This window comes from Pipistrellus hanaki (genome assembly GCF_964339955.1).
Source record: "Pipistrellus hanaki genome assembly, chromosome: 11".
NCBI lineage: Eukaryota > Metazoa > Chordata > Mammalia > Chiroptera > Vespertilionidae > Pipistrellus > Pipistrellus hanaki.
This window is the reverse complement of record NC_140513.1, coordinates 49,429,197-49,456,329: the sequence shown is the minus strand read 5'-3', so window position 1 is coordinate 49,456,329 and position 27,133 is coordinate 49,429,197.

Below are 27,133 nucleotides of genomic sequence, written 5' to 3'. Positions count from 1 at the left end.
GATATCATCAATTAAAATGAGCCCTTCTTTAACAAGTCTGGAAGTTTTACCTAGCAATATCTTTCTTTTTCAATCAAAGCCATTCTGCAGTTGTGATGTACAGCTGTAGGGCTAACAACACAGATGCAGTAGATCACAGCACATCTGGCCAAAAAGTGAAGCACTTTGGTGAAAGACTAAGATATCTATCTCAGATTAAATTTATGAACTAGATATTTTTATATTTTAAAGTATAAATTCTAGAAAATTGTTTTCTTACCACACCTGCAGCTATTTTTTTCCTACTAAGTTACAGTTGAAATGAGTTTGCTGGATGATAGCTAAACTTATTGGGAAAATGATTTCACAATATATATAAATCACACCATCTTGCTGTATAACTTAAAATTATATAGTGATGTATGTCAATTATTTTTTCAGTAAAAGTAGGAACAAACAGCATTGACATACAAACAGACTCTAACTTATCTAATTTAATACCTTCTGGTGTTGCTATTGCTTTCCATGAACTAAAGTCTTCTACTTGAGGACAAAGTAAAAGAATTTACTGAGCCTACCCCTCAAGATATTTTTTATATCATCAGGGAGTTTTATATTAATTTATACTATTATAGTAGGATAAGAAAGGATTTAAATTTCAAAACAAAAGATGTTGGTTAAAATATTGCCTCTCCTATATAGATATATGATGTTGTAAAACTTGCAGTTTATTCAAGCCCATTTCCCCTACTGAAAAATTGGGATACTGTTATCTCTCTCTCTCTTTTTTTTTTTTTTTTAGCAAATTTTTAAAAATTTATTGATTAAGGTATCACATATGTGTCCTTATCCCCCATTGCCCCCCACATCCCTGCTCATGCCCTTACTCCCCTAAAGTCTGTGTCCATTGGATGTGGCTTATATGCATGCACATTAGTCCTTTGGTTGATTTCTCCCCCTCCCATCACCCTCCCCTGCCTTCTTTCTGAGGTTTGATGGTCTGACAGGTGCTTCTCTGTCTCTGGATCTGTTTTTGTTCATCAGTTTATGTTCATTATATTCCACAAATGAGTGAAATCATGTGATATTTATCTTTCTCTGACTGACTTATTTCGCTTAGCATAAAGCTCTCCAGGTCCATCTATGCTGTTGCAAATGGTAGGAGTTCCTTCCTTTTTATAGCAACATAGTATTCCATTGTGTAGATGTGCCATAGTTTTCTATCCACTCATCTTCTGTTAGGCTGTTTCCAAATCTTAGCTATGGTAAATTGTGCTGCTATGAACATAGGGGTGAATATATTCTTTCTGATTGGTGTTTCTGGTTTCTTGGGATATATTCCTAGAAGTGAGATTACTGGGTCAAATAGGAGTTCCATTTTAGTTTTTGGAGGAAATTCCATACTGTTCTCTGCAGTGGCCGCACCAGTCTGCATTCCCATTAGCAGTGCCACCTGTTACTTATGTTCCTAATTCCCCCCCGCCCCATAGTTCTCCTCCATCCAGTTCCCACCCCACCCCATGCTCTTACCCACCCCACTGTCTTCATCCATAGGTGTATGATTTTTGTCCAGTCTCTTCTTGCACCCTCCACACCCTTTTCCCCTCAAGGATTTTAAGTCCACTTCCTTTCTATACCCCTGATTCTATTATATTCACCAGTTTATTCTTTCATCAGATTTTTTATTCACCTGATTTTTAGATTTACTTGTTTATAGATAGATATTTGTTGTTCATAATTTTTATCCTTACCGTTTTCTTTTTCTTTCTCTTCTTAAAGAATACCAGTTAGCATTTCGTATAATACTGGTTTGGTTGTGATGAACTCCTTTATCTTTTCGTATATGTGAAGCTCTTTATTTGACCTTCAATTCTGAATGATAGCTTTGCTGGGTAGAATAATCTTGGTTGTATGTTCTTGCTATTCATCACTTTGAATATTTCTTGCCACTCCTGTCTTGCCTACATAGTTTCTGTGGAGAAATCAGCTGACAATTGTATGGGTGCTCCCTTGTGGGTAACTAACTGCTTTTCTATTGCTGCTTTTAATATTCTCTCTTTGTCTTTTGCTTTTGGCATTTTAATTATGATGTGTCTTGGTGTTATCCTCTTTGGATTCCTTTTGTTTTGGGTTCTGTGTGCTTCTTGGATTTGTAAGTTTATTTCTTTCACCAGGTGGAGGAAGTTTTCTGTCATTATTTCTTCAAATAGCTTTTCAGTATCCTGCTCACTCTTCTTCTGGCAGCCCCATAATTCTGATGTTGATAAGCTTGAAGTTGTCACAGAGGCTCTTTACACTATCTTTAAATTCTTGGATTCTTTTTTTCTTTTTGCTTTTCTAGTTGGGTGTTTTTTTTTGCTTCTTTGTATTTGAAAATTTTGACTTGATTCTTGGGATCCTCTAGTCTCCTGTTGGATCTCTCTGTATATTATTCTTTATTTCAGTCAGTGTATGCTTAATTTCTAGTTGGTCCTTTTTCATATCCTCAAGGGTATCACTAAACTTATTGGCCTTTTCTAGAAAATTCTTGAAAAACCTTATAACTGTGGTTTTGAACTCTGTATCCAGTAGTTTGCTTTCCTCCATTTCTTTCATTTGTGACCTGTTTCTTTGTCTCCACATTTTGGCTGCTTCCCTGCATTGATAGAGTGACTTTGTGTGCTCAGTGTTCTATAGGGCCCAGTGGCTCAGCCTCCCCAGTTATCTGAGGTGGACATTCTCCATGCCTGTGCCTATGTACCTCTGAACTTTACTTGAATAGCTCCTCTGAGTCTCAGTGTGCTTTTCTCTTCCATTCTAGATGCAGAATTTCCACTTAGCCAGCTTTCCTATGGTTCTGGATGATATTATTTTGTCTTTTAGTTCTAGATTTGAAGTGATTGTGCATAGCAGCAAGTTCAGGTGTTTACCTATGCCACCATCTTAGTTTTTCCACAAGGATTCCTTTTTCTTCACATCTTCACCAGCACTTATCCTTTGTTGATTTATTGATGATAGCCATTTTGACAAGCATGAGATGGCACCTCATTGTCTTTTTTATTTGCAACTCTTGAATGATAAGTGACTTTGAGCATGCTTTCATAAGTCTCTTGGCCTTCTCTTTGTCCTCTTTGAAAAGAGTCTATTGAGGTCTGTTGCCCATTTTTTAATTGGATTTTTTATCTTCCTTTTGTTAAGTTATATGAGTTCCCTGTAAATGTTGGAGATTAAACCCTTATCAGTAATAAAATTGGCAAATATGTTCTCCCTGCTAGTGGGCTTTCTGGTTGTTTTATTGATAGTTTCTTTTCCTGTGCAGAAGCTTAATATTTTGATGTAGTCCCATTTGCTTATTTTTTCTTTAGTTTTCATTGTCCTAGGAGCTGTATTAGTGAAGATGTTGCTTCAGCATATGTCTGTGATTTTGCTGCCTGTGGATTCCTCTAATATTTTTATGATTTCCCATCTTATATTTAAGTCCTTTATCCACTTTGAGTTTATTTTTGTGATTGGTATAAGTTGGTAGTCTAGTTTCATTTTTTGCATGTATCTGTCCAATTTTCCAAAAACCATTTATTGAAGAGGCTGTCTTGATTGCATTGTATGCTCTTACCTACTTTGCCAAATATTGAGCATAGTGGTAGACAATGGTCATAAAATCACTGTTTATATGCAGTGACAGAGCCCCACAATATCAGTAGACTCCCTTGGTTTGGGGACTGTTTGTGGAATTGAGATGTGTGGACTTTGGGGCCAGACTGCAAAAATTCAAATCCCAATTTGCCTTTAGTTGCTATAAGATTTGAGTAAGTTGCTATTCAACATTTGTGTGATTTAGTTTCCTAAAATTTAAAATGGAATAACAATAGTACTGACTCAAGAGATTTTTGTCAAGATTAAGTTAGTTAATGCAAGTGCCTGGCAGCTTATAAGAAGCCCTCTATTAAAATGGCAAATAAAATATTGCTGTTTTTATTAACAATTTCTTTCACATATACAGCTGCAAAATTTAAGCTTCCATTAAATGTTCTGAATAGAAAATAAGTTTTGTTTTCAAAACTTGCCATGAGACAAAAATTTTAATTGTGTGATATAATTCTGAAGGAGACATGACCTTAGTAGCATTGCATATTTATTACATATTGAGAATTTATTGAGTTGATATTTAAATATGATATACCATCTTCTATTGATCATCATTATTCTTTTCCCCTTTCATTGCTCTTGTCTGAAACCTGCGGATAAAAATATGCTTGGTTCTGTTTAGCAGGTTTAATTGAAATTAGGCTAGACTGTCAGAAATAAGGAAAATTAGGAAACAGAATTTTAGCTTCTACAGGTTAAAAACCATGAGAAATCACATGAAATTACACCTTTTGAAATGGCCAACAGGCAATCTTGTCTTCAAAAATACAAGAAATGCATTTCCAAAGAGAGAGTTCATTTGTTTTTACTGCTGGAATGTTGAGTTTATGATCAAATGGATCACTCAGCAACAATAAACAGCAGCATAATGATGGCAAACAACATAGCTTGTGTACCTGTGTCCTGCTGCACCCCAAAGCCCTTCACATAGTATCTCTCCACTCATGGAAAGACAGAAGTTCATTTGGACTAAATTATCAAATTTTTCATGTAAAAGAAATCATAATAAAGAGATTATTAAATTATTTTAGGCTACATTTCAAATCAATGTCAAAACTCAAACAAACTTCTGGCCTTCTGAGTTTCAGTTTTCTTTATTATTATTATTTCTTTATTATTATTTTTTTCTTTCCATTTTCTTTAATACCTCAAACACCAGGAAAACCCTTTCCCTTCCTGGCTGTTTCTGAAGTTCAGCATTGTGGAGGGGAGACTAGAAGACACAGACAACATAGTGATGTCATGTTTGATCACATCTGCATCCACTCATCCACTCCCCTTTATTTTTATTTTTAAATATATTTTTATTATTTCAGAGAGAAAGGGAGAGGGAGAGAGAGAGAGAAACATCAATAATGAGAATCATTGATCAGCTGCCTTCTGCACAACCTTTACTGGGGATGTGTCTGCAACCCAGCATGACCTCCTTATTCATAGGCCAATGTTCAACAAGTGAACCACACTGGCTCGGCCATCCTCTCCCAATTTAAAACACCCTAAGGTAGCCCAAACCGGTTTGGCTCAGTGGATAGAGCGTCGGCTTGTGGACTGAAAGGTTCCAGGTTTGAATCCAGTTAAGGGCATGTACCTTGGTTGCAGGCACATCCCCAATATGCAGCTGATCGATGTTTCTCTCTCATTGATGTTTCTAACTCTCTATCCCTCTCTCTTCCTCTCTGTAAAAAATCAATAAAATAAATTATGAAAACACCCTAAGGTAAAGCTAAGGTGTTGTCAATTTCCTCAAAATGGCTTATAGCAAATGATTCATTTGCCTGAATAGTTTCATGAATTATGTTTGTTTTATTTTATTTTATTTTATTTTTATTTATTTTTTATTTTTTTATTTTTATTTATTTTTTATTAAATTATTATCTGTGTACATATTTTAACATTGCCCCCCCTCCATACATACCCTCCCTCCCCAGAGTTTTGTGTCCATTGGTTGTACTTATATGCATGTATACAAGTCCTTTGGTTGATCTCTTATCTCCCCCAGATCTCCCTACTCTCCCCGCTGTAATTTTACAGTCTACTTGTTGCTTTACTGTCTCTATATCTATCTTTTGGTTTGTCAGTTTATAATGTTTTTTAATATCCATAAATGAGTGAGGCCATGTGGTATTTCTCTTTCATTGTCAGGCTTATTTCACTCAGCATGATGTTCTCTAGCTCTATCCAGGTTGCTGCAAATGATGAGAATTCCTTCTTTTTTATGGCAGCATAGTATTCCATTGTGTAGATGTACCAAAGTTTTTTGATCCAATCATCTGCTGACGGGCACCTAGGCTGTTTCCAGATTCTAGCTATTGTAGACTGTGCTGCTATGAACATAGGGGTGCATATATCCTTTCTGATTGGTGTTTCTAGTTTCTTGGGATATATTCCTAGGAGTGGGATTACTGGGTCAAATGGGAGTTCCATTTTCAGTTTTTTGAGGAAACTCCATACTGTTCTCCAGAGTGGTTGCACCAGTCTACATTCCCACCAGCAGTGCACGAGGGTTCCTTTTTCTCCACAACCTCACCAACACTTGTCGTTTGTTGATTTGTTGATGTTGGCCATTCTGACAGGTGTGAGATGGTACCGCATTGTTGTTTTGATTTGCATCTCTCGGATAATTAGTGACTTTGAGCATGTTTTCATGTGCCTTTTGGCCTTCCTTCTGTCTTCTTTTGAAAATATTCTATTTAGGTCCATTGCCCATTTTTTAATTGGATCATTCATCTTCCTTTTATTTAGTTGTATAAGCTGTTTGTAGATGTTGGAGATTAAACCTTTATCAGTGGTAACATTTGCAAATATGTTCTCCCACACAGTGGGCTTTCTTGTTGTTTTGTTGATGGTTTCTTTTGCTGTAAAAAAGCTTTTTATTTTGATGTAGTCCCATTTGTTTATTTTCTCTTTAGCTTCCATTGCCATAGGGGCAGTATCAGTGAAGAAGTTCTTTAGGCATATGTCTGAGATTTTGTTGCCTGTGGATGCTTCTAGTATTTTTATGGTTTCCCGTCTGATGTTTAAGTCCTGTATCCATTTTGAGTTTATTTTTGTGTATGGTGTAAGTTGGTGATCTAGTTTCATTCTTTTGCATGTATCTGTCCAATTTTCCCAACACCATTTATTGAAGAGACTGTCTTGACTCCATTGTATATTTGTGCCTCCTTTGTCAAATATTAATTGAGCATAGTGATTTGGGTTGATATCTGGGTTCTCGATTCGATTCCATTGATCTATATGTCTGTTTTTGTGCCAGTACCAAGCTGTTTTGAGAACAGTGGCTTTGTAATACAGTTTGAAGTCTGGTATTGAGATCCCTCCTACTTTACTCTTCTTTCTCAGGATTGCTGTGGCTATTCGGGGTCTTTTATTGTTCCAAATGAACTTTTGGAGAGCTCTTTTTAGGTCAGTGAAATATGCCGTTGGTATTTTAATGGGGAGTGCATTTAACCTATAGATTGCTTTAGGAAGTATGGACATTTTGATGATGTTGATTCTACCAATCCATGAACATGGTATGTTCTTCCATCTGTTTACATCTTCCTCTATCTCTTTTTTTAGTGTCATGTAGTTTTCCGCATATAGGTCCTTTACTTCCTTAGTTAAGTTTATTCCTAGGTATCTTAATTTTTTTGGTGCGATGGTAAATGGAATTGCTTTTTTAGTCTCTGTTTCTATAAATTTGCTGTTGGTGTATAGAAATGCCATAGATTTCTTGGCGTTAATTTTGTATCCTGCTACATTGCCAAATTCATTTATTAAGCCAATTAGTTTTTTAATGGAGTCTTTTGGTTTTTTTATATACAATATCATGTCGTCTGCAAATAAGGATAACTTTACTTCTTCTTTTCCAATTTGGATGCCTTCTATTTCCTCCTCTTGTCTAATTGCAATGGCTAGTACTTCCAGTACTATGTCAAAGAGGAGTGGCGATAGTGGGCATCCCTGTCTTGTTCCTGATCTTAGAGGGAATGGTTTTAGTTTTTGCCCATTGAGTATGATGTTGGCTGTGGGTTTATCATATATAGCTTTTATTATGTTGAGGTATGATCCTTGTACTCCCACCTTGTTGAGAGTTTTTATCAGGAAAGGGTGTTGGATTTTATCAAATGCTTTTTCTGCATCAATTGATATGACTATATGATTTTTATCTTTCAACTTGTTTATGTGATGAATCACGTTAATTGATTTGCGGATATTGTACCAACCTTGCATTCCTGGAATAAATCCTACTTGGTCATGGTGTATGATCTTTGTGATGCTCTGCTGGAGCCGATTTGCTAGAATTTTGTTGAGGATTTTGGCATCTATGTTCATGAGGGATATTGGCCTGTAATTCTCTTTCATTGAGTTGTCTTTATCTGGTTTTGGTATTAGGGTGATGCTGGCTTCATAGAAGGAGTTTGGAAGTGTTCCTTCCTCTTGAATTTTTTGGAATAGTCTGAGGAGAATAGGTTTTAGTTTTTCCTTGAATGTTTGGTAAAATTCTCCTGTGAAGCCATCTGTCCCTGGGCTTTTGTTTGCTGGAAGCTTTTTGATGACTGTTTCAATTTCTTCCCAAGTCACTGCTCTATTGAGATTTTTAGATTCTTCTTGATTGAGTTTTGGAAGGTTGTATTTTTCTAGGAATATGTCCATTTCCTCCAGGTTGTTCAGTTTGTTGGAATAGAGTTGTTCGTAGTATTTTGTAACAATCCTTTGTATTTCGGCGGGGTCTGTTGTTATTTCACCTCTTTCGTTTCTGATTTTGTTTATTTGAGTCCTCTCTCTTTGTTTCTTGGTTAGTCTGGCTAGAGGTCCATCTATCTTGTTTATTCTTTCAAAGAACCAGCTCTTGGTTTTGTTGATCTTATGTATTGTTTCTTTGGTCTCTATGTCGTTTATCTCCGCTCTGATTTTTGTTATTTCCTTCCTTCTGCTTACACTGGGCTTTTCTTGTTGCTCTTTTTCTAACTCTTTGAGTTGTAGAGTTAGATCATTTGTTACCCTTTTTTCCAGTTTTTTGCAATAGGCTTGTAGGGATATGAACTTCCCTCTCAAAACTGCCTTTGCTGTGTCCCATAGATTTTGGATAGTTGTGTTTTCATTGTCATTTGTTTCTAGGATGTTTTTAATTTCTTCCTTGATTTCTTTGGTAACCCAGTCCTTGTTTAATAGCATGCTGTTTAGTCTCCATGTGTTTGATTTCTTTGGATTTTTTTTCATTGTAGTTGATTTCCAGTTTTATGCCACTATGATCTGATAGGATGCTTGATATGATTTCTATCTTCTTGAATTTGAAGAGACTTTGCCTATGTCCCAAAATGTGGTCTATCTTTGAGAATGTCCCATGTGTGCTTGAGAAGAATGTATATTCTGTGGCTTTGGGGTGGAATGTTCTGAAGATGTCGATTAATTCCATCTGGTCTAGCGAGTCATTTAGGATTGATATTTCTTTGCTGATTTTTTGTTTAGATGATTTGTCAAAGGGTGACAGTGGGGTATTAAAATCTCCTACTGTGATTGTATTGCTATTAATCTCTCCCTTAATGTCCTCCAGCAGTTTTTTTATATATTGGGGTGCTCCCGTATTGGGTGCATATATATTTACCAGGGTTATTTCTTCTTGTTGGATTGCTCCCTTTAGTATTATGAAGTGGCCCTCATTATCTCTTGTTATGTCCTTCACTCTGAGATCTAATTTGTCAGATATAAGTATTGCTACCCCAGCTTTTTTTTCATTTCCATTCGCCTGGAAAACCTTTTTCCATCCCTTCACCCTCAGTCTGTGTGCATCCTTTTTTCTGAGGTGGGTTTCTTGTAGACAACAGATATATGGGTCTTGTTTTCTTATCCAATCCGTTACCCTGTGTCTTTTGATTGGAGCATTTAGTCCATTTACATTTAAAGTTATTATTGATAGATACTGATTTGACGCCATTTTTATTCTATACCCCTGTGTTCCTTCTTTGCTTTCAATTTCTTTAATTTTACAGTAGACCCTTTAGCATTTCTTGCATTGCTGGTTTGGTGGAGATAAATTCCCTTAGTCTGTTTTTGTCTGTGAAGCTCCTGATTTCACCTTCACTTTTGATTGATAGCCTTGCTGGGTACAGTATTCTTGGATTCAGACCCTTCCTTTGCATGACGTTGTATATTTCATCCCATTCCCTTCTGGCCTGATAAGTTTCTGTGGAGAAATCAGTTGCTAGTCTGATGGGGGCTCCTTTATATGTAACTTTCTGTCTCTCTCTGGCTGCTTTTAAAATTCTTTTTTTGTCGTTGGTATTTGCCAGCTTAATTATAATGTGCCTAGGGGTGGTTTTTCTGGGGTTCATTTTGCTTGGGACTCTTCGAGCATCTTGGATTTGTGTGGGTTTTTTCTTCTCTATCTCAGGAAAGTTTTCTGTCATTATTTCTTGAAATAAGTTTTCCATGTCTTCCTCAATTCCCTTTCCTTCTGGAACCCCTATTATTCTAATATTGTTTTGTTTTGTATTGTCCCAAAGTTCCCTTAGACTTTCCTCCTGTTTTTTAATTTTTTTTTCCAGAAGCTGTTCTAATTGGGTATTTTTTTCCATCTTGTCTTCTAGCTCACTGATGCGGTCCTCTGCTTCTTCTAATCTACTCTTGATGCTTTCTATTGAGTTCTTTACAGTAGCAATGTCATTTTTCATTTCTTCTTGGTTCTTCTTCATTTCCTCTTGGGTCTTACTCATATTGTCAAATTTGTCTTCCATTCTTTTTAGCCATCTTATGACCATTACTCTGAATTCTTGTTCTGGTAGGTTGCTTGAGTCTATCTCGTTTACTTCCTTTTCTGGTGAAGCCTGCTTTTCTTTCATTTGCGGACTGTTTTTTGGTCTTCCCATTATCTAGGATGTCTGGTTGTGTAGTTCTCTCTCTCTCCTGCTTTGATTTAAGGGCACAAAATACAACACAACCAGGTGCAACACACAGGCACTGAATAGAAATGTGTTTGCAATATTAATAACCACCAATAATGGTGACTAGAACCCAGCTAACAAAAACATACAATCAAACAAAAAGCATAGGCAAATCAAACTTATAAAAAACAGCATACAACTTCAGTATAGTTAACATTCAACATACAACTTCAAAGAGTTAGAGGGATAGACTGTTTTTTTGTTTTGTTTTGTTTTGTTTTGTTGTTAGGACAACTGCGAGGGAGGTGTGAATGGGCTTGGAGCAGGTAGTTGGAAATTAGATATATACAAGTAGGGTGAAATTTTAGGAGGGGGTAGACAGAAGGAATGGGGAAAATCTAGAGCAGGAAAGGGTTAAGATAAACGGGGTACCAAAGGAAAAGATCGGAAAGAGGGTGAAGGCATAAAGGTAGGGTTGAGATAGAATAAAGCGTTGGAGAAGGAAAGATAGATAAAGACTGTAGAACAGTAATCCTGAGATAAAAAAAATATCTATATAATCAAATGAAATAAAAATAATAAAAAGAAACAAAAGAAAATAAGATGAGAAAGGTAAATTAGTAGTAATAATGTTGATTACATATACAATGTAATAATTATAAAGATAAAATCAAGTGAGGAAAAAGAAAAAAAAATAGTTTCTTGAGTAAACGTTGCAAATAATGAAAACAAAAATAAAAAACAAAAATTTAAAAATTTAAAAAAAATAAAATTAAAAAAATTTAAGTAAAGTTTGCAGTAATGAAGGTCATTCGCTTCCTCTATTTTTATGATCCAGTCCTGATTTTTAGGCAGGTTTTGCTTTGTTTTTATTACACTAGAGTCAATTTGTGAATTAGCCTCTGGGGGCAGCGTTTCTAGGTTGAGTTTCCAGACTCTAGTCTAGAGCCTCTCCAGCTTTTTTTTTTTCTTTTCTCTCCGCCCTCTCTGCAGCAGGAACTATGGAGGGGGGAGGGGGCAGGCCCGAGCAACTGCAACCTCCCGCAACTCTCCGATATCTCTCCGAGCCAGATCCAAATGTGTTGCTCTTTAGATATCTCCCCTGTTAGGAGCCCCGTCCACTCTCATGGTGACACCCGCCCAACAGCGGGGGCTAATACTTGTAATCACTGCCTTTGTCCTCCAGCTTCCGCGAGTGCGGGCGCGCAGGCTTTTTATTTTCGCCGGGAGCACTCTCCACCCTCTCCCCGCGAAATCTGACCTTTTCGCCGAGCAGTGGGGTATTCCAATGCAGTCAGGTGTTCGCACCGCCTGGGATCCGCGTTCTGAGGGGCACCGCTGCTTGGTGGTCGCTGCCGCTGTGGATATTCAGGCCTCTGACCCGATCCTATCTTCCTCTCAAGATGGTGAGGTTTCCCCGTGCAAGCCGGTAGGTAGCTCCGGGCAGGGACACAGCCCGCGTGGGTGCTTCCCTGTGAGGGGCACCTCCGTCAGCAGCCCCCCAGCAGTTTCTTCTGGTGTTCGCTGTCTCCCAGCTTGCTAATAAACACTCACAGCACAAGACCATCAGTTGCTCTCTCTTTCTGCTTTGGGAGAGGGCTCAGAATCCGCCCATCTATTCTTCCGCCATCTTCTGTTTGTTTTATTTTTAATTCCCTGTAGCCTATCAAAGAATAGGAATTTTGTTTATAAAAGGTCACTCAGAGATCCAATGGAATCAAGCTCCAGTTCCCCCAAGGAGTGATCTACTCATGAGCACATCCTTAACTGTGATTAAGTTAAAAATAACTTATCCAACTCTGGTTTTATATATGAGGATGAGTTAGAGGATATTACTTGCCCAGGGTCACACCGTGGGCATTTTTTCCCAGAGCACTTAATTCATACGCACAGAGCATTATGGATGTGCTTTTCTCTGCTTATTGAGGGGAATGGGGGATGAGTGTGCTCCTCTGTACAGCTAACATTCTCTATCATTCTTTTTTTTTTTTTCATCTTTGACTGGTTTCTCTCATTTTCTCTAGTGGTCTTTACGTTCACTCAAGCAGTAACCTAGATTTGTAGTCACCAAAGAGCTCACCCTGCATGGCCTCAGTGGTTGAACATCAACCTATGAACCATGAGGTCATGGTTCAACTCCTGATTAGGGCACATGTCCAGGTTGCTGGCTTGATCCCCAGTGTGGCACATGCAAAAGGCAGCTAATCAATGATTCTGTCTCATAATTGATATTTCTCTTTCTCCCTCTCCCTTCCTCTGTGAAATCAATAAAAATATATATTTTTTTAAAAGTCACCAAATAATTTGAAATTCCTCAAAAGTACTTTTTTATTATCTCTGTCCCAGGAGCCTATCTGATCCTCTCCCTGTAAGAGAATAATTATTTATTTTGTAGTTTTAAAATGTTTTGTGTTAATGCAATAAATATAGTGTTGCTAATCCTTCTTCAAATATAAAATATTCCTAACTTTTGATGTCTTCACTGCCGAAAGCTGTCAAGCTGAATGTTAATAGTCTCTACCCCTTAATCACATTAAACCATGAAGTGTCTTGGAAATTGAAATAGCAAGGGTATAATTATGGCCATGAAAATGTTACTTATGAACCAAGAGAGAAATTAAAGCAGGAAAAGTAAATCTAATGTACTAACTTTTGCATAATTTCCATTTTCTTTTATTACCATAAGATTATGGTGCACTTCCCTTGTAATGATATTCAAAGGGCTGCAAGACACCCTGGGGTATTTAGATGGATTACACTGTCCTCTTAAAACAGAATTTTTGTTGTTGTTGTTGTTCTATTGCATGATGTGTATTGATATCACTTTGGCTTTGCTGCGTTCTGTTGAGTCAATGGTGCCCAGGAAGCCACAACATTGCAGATGTGAAGTACTTGACATAATCTTTAGATACAGAACTTCTTCCTGATCTCTCTATACTTGGTAAACTGGAAGAATTATTTACAGTTACTACAGCTAGTATCAGGAGAATGGATTCTCTACTTTAATGCAGAGGACAAATTGCATTGCCTGTATCTTCCCATGAGTTCTTTAACAATCATTTCCAAGTTTTCAGAGGTAAACTTGAATTTACTCAGCTTCCCCCAGTGATATTCAACAAGGCATCTCCTGTGTCTGTTAGCAAATGTATTGACATTATTGAGGATGAGTTTTCTGCTTTGGGTCATGGGGCTTATAATTCAGTTGTGGTCATTTTCTGCCTCCGGGTTGGATTTCTACAATGTGTGGCTTATTGCTGATGCATATATGTCTTAGGAAAGTTATCTTACTCTCTATCCCCTCCAGCCAACAAGTAAAACCTTCAATGTAGTTGTCCTTCTACCCTGGTTTCAAACTCTAGAATGAACCCCATATATGGGTTTCACACTAATAGCTTTAAAATAGAGATAAACTCAGGATATGTAGATTTGAGTCAGACTTCATAAATAATAATAATAATAATAATAATAATAATAATATAACTTCCCATTTTTTCATTGGAAGTTGTAATACATATATAATATTTATAGTGCTTTCCACTGGAGTTGATATAAAAAATATTGGTTAAGTGTAGCTTGTCCACAAATCTTCCAAAATCTGTACTTTTAAGTTACCAGTATCCTCTTCATTATTTCTAATTTTCGCCAGTCTCACATATTTCTTTTTTAAAACCAATAATAATATAAAACTTTATGTCCCATAGCCTATAAACTCGATTACATGTATATTTTTTAAGTTAATGTTCCACAAGGGACTTAATTAAATATCAGGATGCATCAAAGTAATAGCCTAAAAATAGGTTACAATTAATATTGGATTGTTTATACTCACAATGTTACTTAGTTGTGGATAGTGTAGTAGTTAAATAATAACTTGGTTGATGTCACTTGAAAGGCACAAGTATCAGATGTCCCTTGGTCTCCACCTCATATAGTTGTATTTCACTTTTGAGATATTCTAAACTCTTATAAAAATAAAACTTTTTTTTTTTTGCCTGCCAAATGTGTTACTCCTTAGATAATAGACAATTCATTTATGTAAGACATAAACATTAGTTTTTCTTTGCAAAAGAGAGGTCACGTGACTTGGACCTGGCCCTCTGAGTAGCCCAGACTTAGCAGCTTTGCACTCCATAGGAGTGTGCCCTGGGGCAAGGATTTGAGGAAAAGTAGTTGCTTGAGAGGTAATCCAAAATATAGTAGTACTGATATGGGAAGAGGGACTAGATCTGGGAAAGAAAAGGAATTAGTTAAGGATGTGCTCACAAGTAGATTACTCCTTGGGGGAACTGGAGCTTAACCCCATTGGGGAATTGTGAGTGATGATGTAGAACTTACCTAAAAATTGAAGGCTGCTCCAGGGAACATTAACTCCCCCCACACTTCCATCTAATCCTTGCTCCAGCTGCCACAGAAAGCCCAGAGGCATAGAGATTATAGGTGTTTGGGATGAGAATCCACTGATGTGTGAGAACTCTGAGTGCCAAGGGGACATCAAGAACATTTACTACATTGCTCAATTGGAGGAAGACCCTCCTAGGCTAGCAGTGGCTCTATGGGATTCTGTGAGTAGTGAATCCACCTGAGGTTAAAGCCAGTGAAGACAAAAGCAGAACCAGAGAAAAGCAGAAAAGATGTAGATGCTGGGGAGCACATGAGACTTGGTTGGAAAATCTGTAAGGAGGTCATTCCAAGAAAAGGGAAGTGTGCTGCAGGCGGCCTGCCCTGTTTTATCGAAATTCCGACTTTGGGGAGTGCTGAGGCGGCACCCCTAATTATTCCTTGATCTTTCCAAAGAAATCTGTGCACAAGCAGACCCCCAAGTATTTACTGGAATCCTTAAGCTTAATCTTTGGGTGTTCTTGCTTAAAGAACTCTACAAACACATGTACCCTCCCAAGATTACTTATCCTATTGATTGTATCTAAAAAATAAGCTTTATCTCAAACTGCTGCCACAATAAAAGCCTGACTAGGCAGGTGATCAAGGCTGTCTGGTTCCTTTAACCAGGCAGTCCCTCAGACCTTTTTCATAGCAAAAATTGTGTCAGAGTAATCATTCATCCGTTGCTCAGGGTCTGCTAGTCAGCCTCAGCTTAAAGAGAGAAACTCAAGTTGAATATTATTTGGGTCGATCGATCCAGCTGCACCTAAAGGGCATTCTCCAGACATCCTAGTTACATGAACCATTCTATTCTTTATTTTTTCTTATCTTCTCAGTGTCAGTTTCTATAACTCACAACCAAAAGAGTCTTAATGTATATACCTACTCAGGACTTTTAGACTCAGGGCCTCCTAAACCTGAATTGTATGTTTGTAATAGAACTAGACATTGCAGGAAGAACTTTCCTGCCTCTTTATTTTATAATATGAATCTTATTTCTAGTATTGAATTCTATGAATGTGGCCAACATTTACCCCTTCATTTGCTGCTTTGGTGAGTGAGAGTTTGAGGGATACTATCCCTGGCCATCTGAGTCAGGAAGAAAGTTTAAGAAAATTACTGCAAACTTCTTGCAAGACACCTTCACAATGAAATAAGTCTGCTTCATCTGGGTCTTTAACAGTGCAATGCACTGTTCTGTAGTACTGATCACTTGGGAGTGACATGATATATGAAGGTTTTCATAGCCCATTTTAAAATTTAACTTCTAGTAAAATATGTATTTTTCCTTTTTATTAAATGTATTGGGCTGACACCAGTTAACCAAATTATGTTTCAGGTGCACAATTCCACAAAACACATCATCTGTACACTGCATTGTGTGTTCACTACCATTTATCCCCCCTTTACTATCTTCCACTTACCCCATCTCACCTACCATCCTTGACAACTATTCAGGTCTCCTAGATAAAAAATTACTAAGATACCCAATGACCAAAACTGCCTTTACTTCCTAATGCGACCCAATCCAAAATTGATGCCCACTTCCCTAACCATGGCTAAAATCACCCAGAACAGTTACAAATACTATAACATACTTTCTCGAACTCCTTCACACTGACCCATGGTTCCTCAGGTACATGCTCTTATTTATTGCAGAAAACGGAATAAATTTAATTCTGTGTGACTATAGATATGTTCTAGTGGTCTCTGGCTGGATGACTTCAACAATGGAAATTCAGTGGCGGAAAAAAGTAGATTTATCAGTACAGGTGTGAATATGTAAAAGAGTTTTATTTATTCTTGTATTATTATTTATTAATTATTGTATCATTTTCCATACAAATCTTTTGCCCACTCCTTGTGTGGCAAAAATGGACCTTCTAAAATGTCTATGTAAAGTATGGCTTAGAGGAGAGACTGAAGTTATATTTGATTTAACCAAATCAAATTAAGGTTATTATTTATTCCAAGTTGCTTATTGAATACTAGAGGCCCAGTGCACAAAATTTGTGCAGGGGTGGGGGTGTCCCTCAGCCCAGCCTGCACCCTCTCCAATCTGGGACCCCTTTAGGGATGTCTTACCAACTGTTTAGGCCCGATCCAATGGGATCGGACCTAAAAGGGTGGTTGGACATCCCTCTCACAATCTATGACTGCTGGTTCCCAATTGCCCTCCCCTGTACACCTGGTCCCCCACAACTGCCCACCCTTGCTGGCCTGATCACCTCCAACTGCCCTCCTCTGATGTCCTGGTCACCCCTAACTTTCCTCCCCTGTAGGCCATCTTTGACCACATGGGGGCGGCCATCTTGTGAGTTCGAGTGATGGTCAAATTGCATATTACTTTTTTATTAGATAGGATGAAGTTGGGTTGGTAGGAGGGGTTTGTGTGGTGTTGATCTGAATTTTCTATGCAAGCAAGAGAAATCAGAAATGTATAAATCCTCCCATTTTTTTCCCCCCAAATTAACACCAATAACAGTTAATTTTGCTGTAGTGGATATATTTCCTCAGTTTTGTTACAAATTTGAACATCTATATTATCTACTTATTTTAAATCAAGGAGAAAACAGTAGAGCCACAGGAATAATAAAGACTACAGAGGATTGATTTATCTTTTTAACTTCCCCCTTCCCTGAATGCCATGCCCTATCATTTTGGTTTTGTTTTAATAATTTTAATCAACTCAAGCCAGCAAAAGCTTAGCAAGTGACTACTACATGTCAGCTAGTACACTAGGGGCAGAAAGGTATTGCATGATGAAAATACCTCTTTATGGTTTCAGAGAATTCACAAGTTAATGAGAGATAAGAGAGGAACTAAAATAAATGTGGATAATTTTACATGTATATTCAGTGAAATCTTAAACTCTGAAGTAGTCTGGTTTTACAGAGCATATAAGCATTGGTACTTGGTAAAACAATTATATAATTGTAGCTCTCATATCTTTCTCTTAAATGTAATTTCCGAGAAATGAATAACACAATTACACATAAGGTAGGGAGGTAATTATGAAATGTTGTCAGGTGTTTTATATTTTACGTGGCAGGATCCTAGATTGTTCCTAAAGAGAATAAAAGAGAAAAATCAGTGTTTTGACTATTTTTCAGGAGTGTAATTACACAAGATTGTAGGGTATTTTACTCTAAGATTCACCTAAAGACACTGTTTGCAAAACTCTCTTTGAATGTTTTTCCTTTTCTAAAAACGTGCCTCAAAAAAGAATTGTATTTTTAGTCTCTGTAGAGGAAAATAAAATAAAAAATCTATTATCCCCCTCAACATAGAAGTTTGTATACAAGGAAACTTTGCATTCTAAGACCTCAACAACAATCCCCTGTTGGCTTTTAGGAGACGCTAACTCCCCAGGGGTGCCACTTGTCTCAGTCATTCCTGGGAAGCAGCAGCACACAGTTAAATATGGAGAATGGTTAAGTGGGTCACTCTCATATGTCAATGTAAAATGAGTAAACAAAATATACCATAAGTGTATATTGTTCATGCGGTAGAAACAATATACTTTAACTTCTCCTTTTGGCAGGTCCTTTAGAAAATGAACATTTATAGTTCCAAGCTATTACACGTAAGATTTTCTTTAATCACCTTTTAATAGAATTGGCATTATTATCAAATACAACTAGGCATACATACTTAGAGATATTTGTCAGATGTTTAATAGGAGACCTGGACCATTACAAACATAATCCTCACAAAAAGTGTAATTTTCATTTTCTCCCCAAATGACAGTACAGTTATTAGACTCCCATCTCTAAGATGCCTACAAGCAAATTTAATTAGTCAGTTAAATGAAATGTCAGAAATGTAAGAAACATTTTTGTAGTAAATTATAGCCCTAGGTACTTCTTAATTTGCTTTGTGTAACTTCAACTGGAAAGTAAGTTTTTTATATTCTATTTGTTCAGCATGGATGAAGGTCACTTCACATTTACTTTCATCTTCAAATTGCCTGGCCATTTCACAGCTGTTTGAATTTTAATAAGAGGGAAGGGGTTTGGAGGATTCAGAGGGAGCAAAGAAGAAAAAATAATAAAAACATTTGGCATTTGCAGAGGTTCATAATAATTCTTCTCTTGGAAACTTTGGAACAAGGCTGATGTTTTTGTTTCAAGTCATAAGTTATGGAAATTAATTCTACAGACAAAATTAATGAGTGTAAAATTATGGTAATTATAGTCATGGTAACCAGATATCTTTATGCATGAAGAGCCAGGTCCTGTACTATGGGTCAGAATGGTATCACAAAATCATAGCCCTCGATTAAATAAACCTTTTTATGTAGTATATTTAAGTGTTGTGCTAAAATTATTCAGAATGCCTCTCTATTAGAGAATGATATTCTCCCTTCCCCCAAAAAGCTAGAAATAAAATAACCAAAAAGGTAGAAGAAGTCCAGTTGACAACCACAGGTGCAATTATAAAAATCTATTTATCTAAATGGCTTTTCATCATTAAAAAATAAATTATACAGCCAGCAACCTGAAACTCTTCCATCTTTTCCTTTGAAGTTTTATTTTAAGATAACATAGAATTCACTTGAATGTTTTTCAGTTAGGTACTTTGCTTTGATATCAAATCTCTTTGTGCCTTTTGTCATACCTGTTTAAGTGAAATCCATAATAAAAGAATTTGAGGAAATAATATATGTATGAAAGTATAGAGGTGAAAATCAATTATTCACAAAGAGAAAATAATAGTTGATATAGAAGCAAGCACATAAATATCTGAGTTTTAATAGTTATAGCATCTGTTTTTAGGCAGCAGGTATGTAACAAACAAGACATTAGAGTAAAAGTAAAATATAATTAATGATCACTTTTTTTTAACCTTTTTAATTTCAATTATTCAACTTCTGGAAATATATCCAAAGAAACTCAAAATACTAATTTGAAAGAATATATACACCTTTGAGTTCAGTGCATCATTATTTACAATAGCCAACCTATGGAATCAGCACATTTACTTGGCTTCCTTGACTGCAACACCCTAAATCAAGATTCATCATGGGACCGGGTTTGAGGCACCATTTCCATAACATAGTAATAAAGCTTTGAAGGGAATATTTGTGTTAAAATAAGCCTACTTTAGGAGCCCACTGTTGGAAATAACCTATCAGGTCTACGTAGTGGTTCACCCATCAGTTTGATATGATTGATAGCAAGAATTTTTGTCCACTAGGTTATGTTACATTGTACAAGCAAAAGTAGCAATGTTTTCTTTGTATAGCTATCCAGTTTGAAAGAAAATAAACTATGATCCAACATAGGATGGGATGACAGATGCTGAAAACAGGAATGCAGATTGAGCATTCATTTGTAAATCTATGTAGGACCAATATGAGGTAGGTGCTGAGAGGCACTATTATAAAGATGGGTCAGAGCCTTGGTTCTTTGTGGAGACACCGTTGCCACGGTGACCCAAGATATTGGCAAATAACACAGCCAAATCATGTAGGTTTTTCATTGTCTGCAGTGATACATTCAGAAATGGGCACGGAGAGAGAAATTTAATTCTTGGAATTTTGTTCGAACTACTGGGAAATAAAGAGTAGGGGAGAGGACAAAGCAGAGGTCACCACGGAGAGATGGAGCCTAAGAATAAAGTAAAGGAATGTCAGCGAGTCTTATACCTAACACTTGTTATGTAGTTCCTCAAACCAGTATTACTCTGCACCTTTCACAAGCATTTTTTTTAAATTTTAATTTTATTAGATTTAAAATTGATTTGAGAGAGAGAGACATTGATAGGCTGCTTTCAGTATTCACCCTGACTTTGAATCAAACCTGCACCCTGGGTATGTGTCCTGACCAGGAATTGAACCTGCGACCCTTTGGTATGAGGGGACAATGTTCCAACCAACTGAGCCACACTAAGCAGGATGCAGGATGCTTTTTTCTTAACTGAGTATTGGTTGCATTTCTGTCCCCTGAATTCAAAACATCTTGATTTTTAGAAGTTTAAAGCTAGACATGACTTTACAAGTAATCTAAACTTCCTCCACCTTCTTCTTCTTTTTCTATTAATGAACACCCACTGGAATATAAGATAAATATATATAAACCCATTATGGTCTTGGAAGTCTTGGTCAAAGCAAACAAATATGTGCATATTTCTTTGAAATTTTTTGGTTTTCTTGAATATAGCATATACATTTTGCGTTTCCCTCAATAATATGACTACTGGGTATATTTATTTCTTTGATAGTTAATATGGATAATTTGATAGGGGCCTAATAATAAAATAGAAACAGGATTCTATTGAAAGAAGAGATTAAAATGTGCCATTTCCCCCATTTAATTGTTATCTGGAAAATATATGGTTTTGAATGTATTTTTGTTATGGCTTTAAAAAAATAAATTTTGCTTGATTAATTGCTTTGGGATACTACTCTTATTTTTCCCCACCTATTTTATAGACATTAGTCCATTTGGCATATAATATTTAATTAATGTATGGTTCTTTAAGGGTCAATATTTTGGTATTTTCAATAATGTCATGGAACCTTATCACAGGCACATCTTCAATAAAGACAGTATTAGCAACCTTTCTTCATGCACTTTTTGCTGTGTAGATTGGTGGGTCAATTGAGCTACTAGGAACATAATGTAATCTTTTGGCTTACAAAATTTTTATGATAATTTTTTGGTTCTTTTTTTCTCTCTGTCTTGAGTCAGTAAATATTGTTTGATTCCCGTATGTGATGAAATCATGCATTTAATAAGATTAATTTTTATAGATTTTTATAGATTATTAATCTCAATTATTTTTATAGATTAATAATCTCAATTTTAAATAAACTAGAAACTCAAAGTTTTGTTACTTCTGAAATTAGGGAGAGGTTGCTAGCAGTCATAATATTTCATGTTATTACTCATTATTAAGAATGATTCTTAAGGAATATATGTTGTGATTATTCCGCAGTTTGTGATAAGTTCTATTTCACCCCAAAACCAACAGCTATGGGTACTCTGATAGAAATTTAAAGGTCAACAAGAAATCATAACTCTTGGACACAGACAATAGTGTAGTGAAGGCCTGCAAGGAGCAGATTCGGTGTGGATGGGGGTCAATGGGAAAAACAACCCCGCATACAAACAAAAAGGGACATCTGTAATAATTTCAATAAGAAAGATTAAAAATAAAAGTCAACATGTAATGTTTTAAATGTTAGTAATGCATCTTATGGGCCAGAAAACCAGAAGTTGGACCAGGGACTAATGGAACAGTATTAGCACATGTAAATGAAATATGCCTCAATTAAAAGAATTGAATGAAAATAAAAAAAATGAAAACCAGAGATGCTAACAGTGTTAATGGCTATCCATGGTATATATAAAATATGTAGCAAGAAGGCTAAATGTATAAACTTCAGGTATTACTACTCCTTTAACAATGACATCCTAATTGTAAAAGGTGGGTTTAGGCAATTATCAGTAACATTTGAATATTATGAACTCAATATCAAGAACAACCCAATTATGACTGAATACACACACACACACACACACACACACACACACACACACACATTAGGTATCTTAGTCCTGTTGCTAGTAAATATTATTTATCTATGCTACTATTCTTATTCTGATTCTCATCAAATCATCTGTTACTTGTGTACTTGGCTTCCTTGTCATTGTGAATGCAGGAAGGGTATTGTTGGTTCTGTACATACAAATATTCTGATTAACATGGTAGTTCTGTTGCCCACATTTACCTATGCGTTTTCATACAGCTTTTAGTTATCAGTATTGGAAGCATCTTAATTGATCCTCAAAGGAATAATTGGTATTGTGTTTACCCAGTCAACTTTGTGAGCATGAGAAGATGAGGCTAGTATTTGGGCTATATTTAATTTATCAAAATAAATCATCTTTGAAAGTCTTGGAAAAGTCTTCTACTGGTGGTCCCAAGCCTTGCTTTTTGCTGCCAATCAAATACCTGTATTAATAATGAAACACTCACACATACCACTGTGCTCAAGAGTGTCAGATAATTTGTTGTTATTGGCCAAAAATTTGTTTAATACATACACTTATGATGCATACAAGAACAGTACCTGCTTAGATGTACAACTTAAAAATTATTTGTAGTGGTCATGTGAATTTCTCATCCCACCCTTCTTTCTGTTGCAATGAATTCTTAAAATTAAGGAACTTACACTGACCTGTTATATGCTTGCAGCAGTTAGCAGAGTGCTTGCCTATAGTATTACTTAATATATACATGGTAAATTTATTACAGCAAATCAGAAGTGAAAAGCACTGAGTAGGATAATTGGAGCAGAAAACCTAACTTCAAAAGTGAATAATTCTTTTCAAACTTTGATCCACACTAAAGAACATCTAAAATGAATGACCCTGTTTTAATTTGCTCATACCCCTTTAAAAATACAAGGTAAATTTGTTTCAGTGAAGATTTTTTTTTATTTCATGTTATGACTCCAACATTTTCTTTTTTTCCACACCTATACTCCTGTCTTCTTTCCCAATGACTTCAAACTGTTAGTGATAGAGGAAGTTTCTAATTAATTCCCTTTAGATTCAGCAACAAACCAGACAACTTCTATTTTTATTAAAAGGTAGACATTTGTTTTGTGTTTTTTCAGTTCTTATACTTAAGGTTATATTTGCTTACATACAATGTAAGAATACCCTTTGAAAATTGTTTTGGGGTATTAGTGAAATAGACATCACAGCCAGTGGTATCTTTTTGTGCTTCTTAATGAATTGTTATTCAAGGTTTCTTTATTTCTTTCTTTTTTGAATTTTCTATGAAAGGTGTTATTCTTCTTAATAACCATGTTTTACAAAGTTTGCTTTATGCATTTTGATAATAAGCTGAGCCTCTAAAAATACATCAGCAATTTAAAAAATTTACCTGGTTTCAAAAGAAAGCTTGGATTGTGATATCTTAATGAGGGCAGTTAGTATGGTTTTGCTTTTATCAAAGGCTTTGTTCAAATTCCTTCCTGTGTCATTTCTTCAGGTTTTGCAGATGAGACAAAATAATGCGTTATTTCTATACTGTCTTTTCACAAAAGCAACTTTCACTGCATCTTTCTAAGGAAGTGTCCAATCCTATTTGGGGCCTAATGGGGGTACTAGGGATAGCTCATCAGGATAGTCGCAGCTCATTCACACAAGCACTGCCATGATTTGTAGTTATTCTTTAAATTTTTGGCCTGGTGTAATATCACTTCCTTTCTTGTAAGACGTATGTTGACAAAAAAAAGTTTTAATTTAATTTTTATCTATTTGAAATTCATTTTAATTTAAATTTTCTGAATTAATGTCTAATTTGCATTATATTTGCATTACACTTTCATGCATTTGAAAGTGCTTCTATAAGAGTATTATGGCAGGAGTTACATACAAGTCATGCTACTTGGGAGAGAAAGGAATTTGAAGCTTTAAAATATTAAAATTAGATATAAAGTCAGTCACCCAGAAGAAGGGGGAAGTCTAATATGAAGCATAGGAAGCCCTGGCCTTGGCTTCAGCTCAGGCTATCTTGACATCACAGTCTTCCTAGTGAACAGCAAAGTAATTAAAATTGTAAAAGTTGGATGGATACCAGTGTTATATTTCTAAATGATCAGTGCACTCCACAAAACACAGCACATCGGCATGATGGCAGAGAGCAGAAAGCAAATGAGATAAGCTCTGTAACTAGTATCAGCTTCCTGACGCTAGAGCACATGTGTCAAACACAAGGCCCGCGGGCCAAATCCAGCCCGCCAGGCCTTGCAATGTGGCCCGCACTGCACTGTCATCACTGCACTCCGCTGTCAGTTTAAGACATTGTCAGTTTATGACTGTTCAGTAAACCATTCGGCCCGCGATTTAGGGTGGATTTTAGATTTTGGCCCCTTCTCTGATTGAGTTCGACACCCCTACGCTAGAGTCTTTCTGGGCCTCTGAACAGGGGAGCCCAAAAACATACCTCAAAAAACGAAGAACTGGATCTGAGACTGGGCTACAGTGGTAGCTGGAATTTGAGGAGCATAGCAGTAAGGGGAGAGCTGTGAAGAGAAGGGGATCTAGAGTTTTGCATAACAATACTCTTAAATTTTTGATTGAATACTAAGCTGAACACACAACAACAACCATAACAACAACAACAACAACAAACTCTACAAAATCAGGCAAGGAACATCGACTAGGAAAGGATAATTGCCAAGAATTTGTACGTTGGAAAAGTACAAAAGATCATACAAGAATAAGAGGTTTGAGTTCAGACATTCCAGAGGAAAGACACTTCACTGATTTCCCAGGTGAACTCATAAAAAGGTGATACCATAGAAGATGACTAAAGTTAGCTCTGGAGTAAAGACTCTGATAAACCTTTGCAAAGCTTAAAAACAAGCTTCAAAGGACCGGTTTGGCTCAATGGATAGAGCGTCGGCTTGGGGACTGAAGGGCCCCGGGTTCGATTCCGGTCAAGGGCATGTACCTTGGTTGTGGGCATATCCCCAGTAGGGGGTGTGCAAGAGGCAGCTGATCGATGACTCTCTCTCATTGATGTTTCTAACTCTCTATCTCTCTCCCTTCCTCTCTGTACAAAAATCAATAAAAATAAATAAATAAATAAATAAATAAATAAATAAATAAATAAATAAAAGACCAAGCTTAACTGCAAGTTAACTAACTGTTGCAGGAAAAAAGGAAAAAAGTATTTATTAAAAAAATCAGAAAAAAAACCAGACATTCAAAAACTTAACATCCATAATTACAAGAATATCATAACAAATGACTACATATGTGAAGTCAGCAAACATCACCCATAAATAGGAACAAAATTAGTCAATAGAAACAGACTGAGAAATGACAAAGACAATGGAATCATCAGAAAAGAAGTTGAAAAGCTATTAGAATGAAACAGTTTTTTTTAAACTATGAGCATACGTAAACAATTATAAAATGAGTATCAGTAGGGATATGAAAACTATGTAAAAGAACCAAATACAAATTGTAATAAAATCAGTATCAGAAATACAATAAAGTCATTGACTAGCTTAACAGTAAATTAAACATTGTAGAAGATCATTTAACTCAATGACAGGCTAATAGAAACTAAAGTGAATCAGAGCAAATATAAATAAAAAATAAAATGAAAGCTCCTCAGTGGCCTGAGGCATAAAAAATCTAACATAATAGTTGGAAGTGCAGAAGAGAGTTGGGAAAATGTTTGAAAAGTAGTGGTGACAAACATTCAGGTTTCCTGAAAAATATATCCACCTGTCAAAGGAGTTCACTGAAACTAACCAAGTAGGACACATACACACACACACACATACACACACACACACACAAAAACAGAAAACATACCAAGGCACATCATAATCATATAATTGAAAAGTAATGATGAGAAAATTTGAAAAGCAGCCAAAAGGGGAAAAATTATATGTTACACGTAGGAAACAACTGTAAGACCTTCTGGTCACTTCTTACCAGGAACAATGCAAAACAGGAGACAAAGAAATGAATCACCTTGCTGGGGGGAAATCAATCAGAATCCTATATCCAGCAAACATTTCTTAAAAAATGACATCATAAAGACTTTTTCAGTCAAACAAAGCTGAAATAATTTATTGCCAGCAAATCCAGACTATAAAAAAAAATGTTAAAAGTAATCTGAGATCTACACAAAAAAATAAAAACACGAGAAATGATGAATAAATGTGCAAATAGTGTTGTGTTTTTTTTTAAGAATTGGTTGTATAATGCAAAATATATGAAATTTATAAATACATAACAATACCACGAAGAATGGCAAAGGGGAAGAAATATATTTCTGTAAGGCAATTATATGTGACATATAAAGGTATTTGTAGTGTGATAGTGATAAGGTACAGATACATATTGAAAACTCTATAGCAAGCACTTAAAAACTAAATAAAATAAGCAGGTATATATAATGAAAAAATAGCGTAAACTAAATAACTGAAATTTAAAGCCAAAAATTATCAGAACATAGCAAGAGCAAGACCCAATAATATATTATTTATAATAGAAAAACATTGATTATAAGGACACTTTTAAAGTAAAAGAATGGGAATATAGGGTAACTCCCATCACTTAAATGCTATAAGAAATCTGTGTTCAAATAAAGTTGATTTTATTGATTTACTGAAACAAATGAGACAGTGCACCATGAAGAATCTTAGGGTACCTCAGGAAGGGGGTATTTAGATGAGATTTATTATAGAATTTGTGCTCCTGTAGGATGAACTTGGAGAGGCTCCAGAAAAGTGGGATTTTATT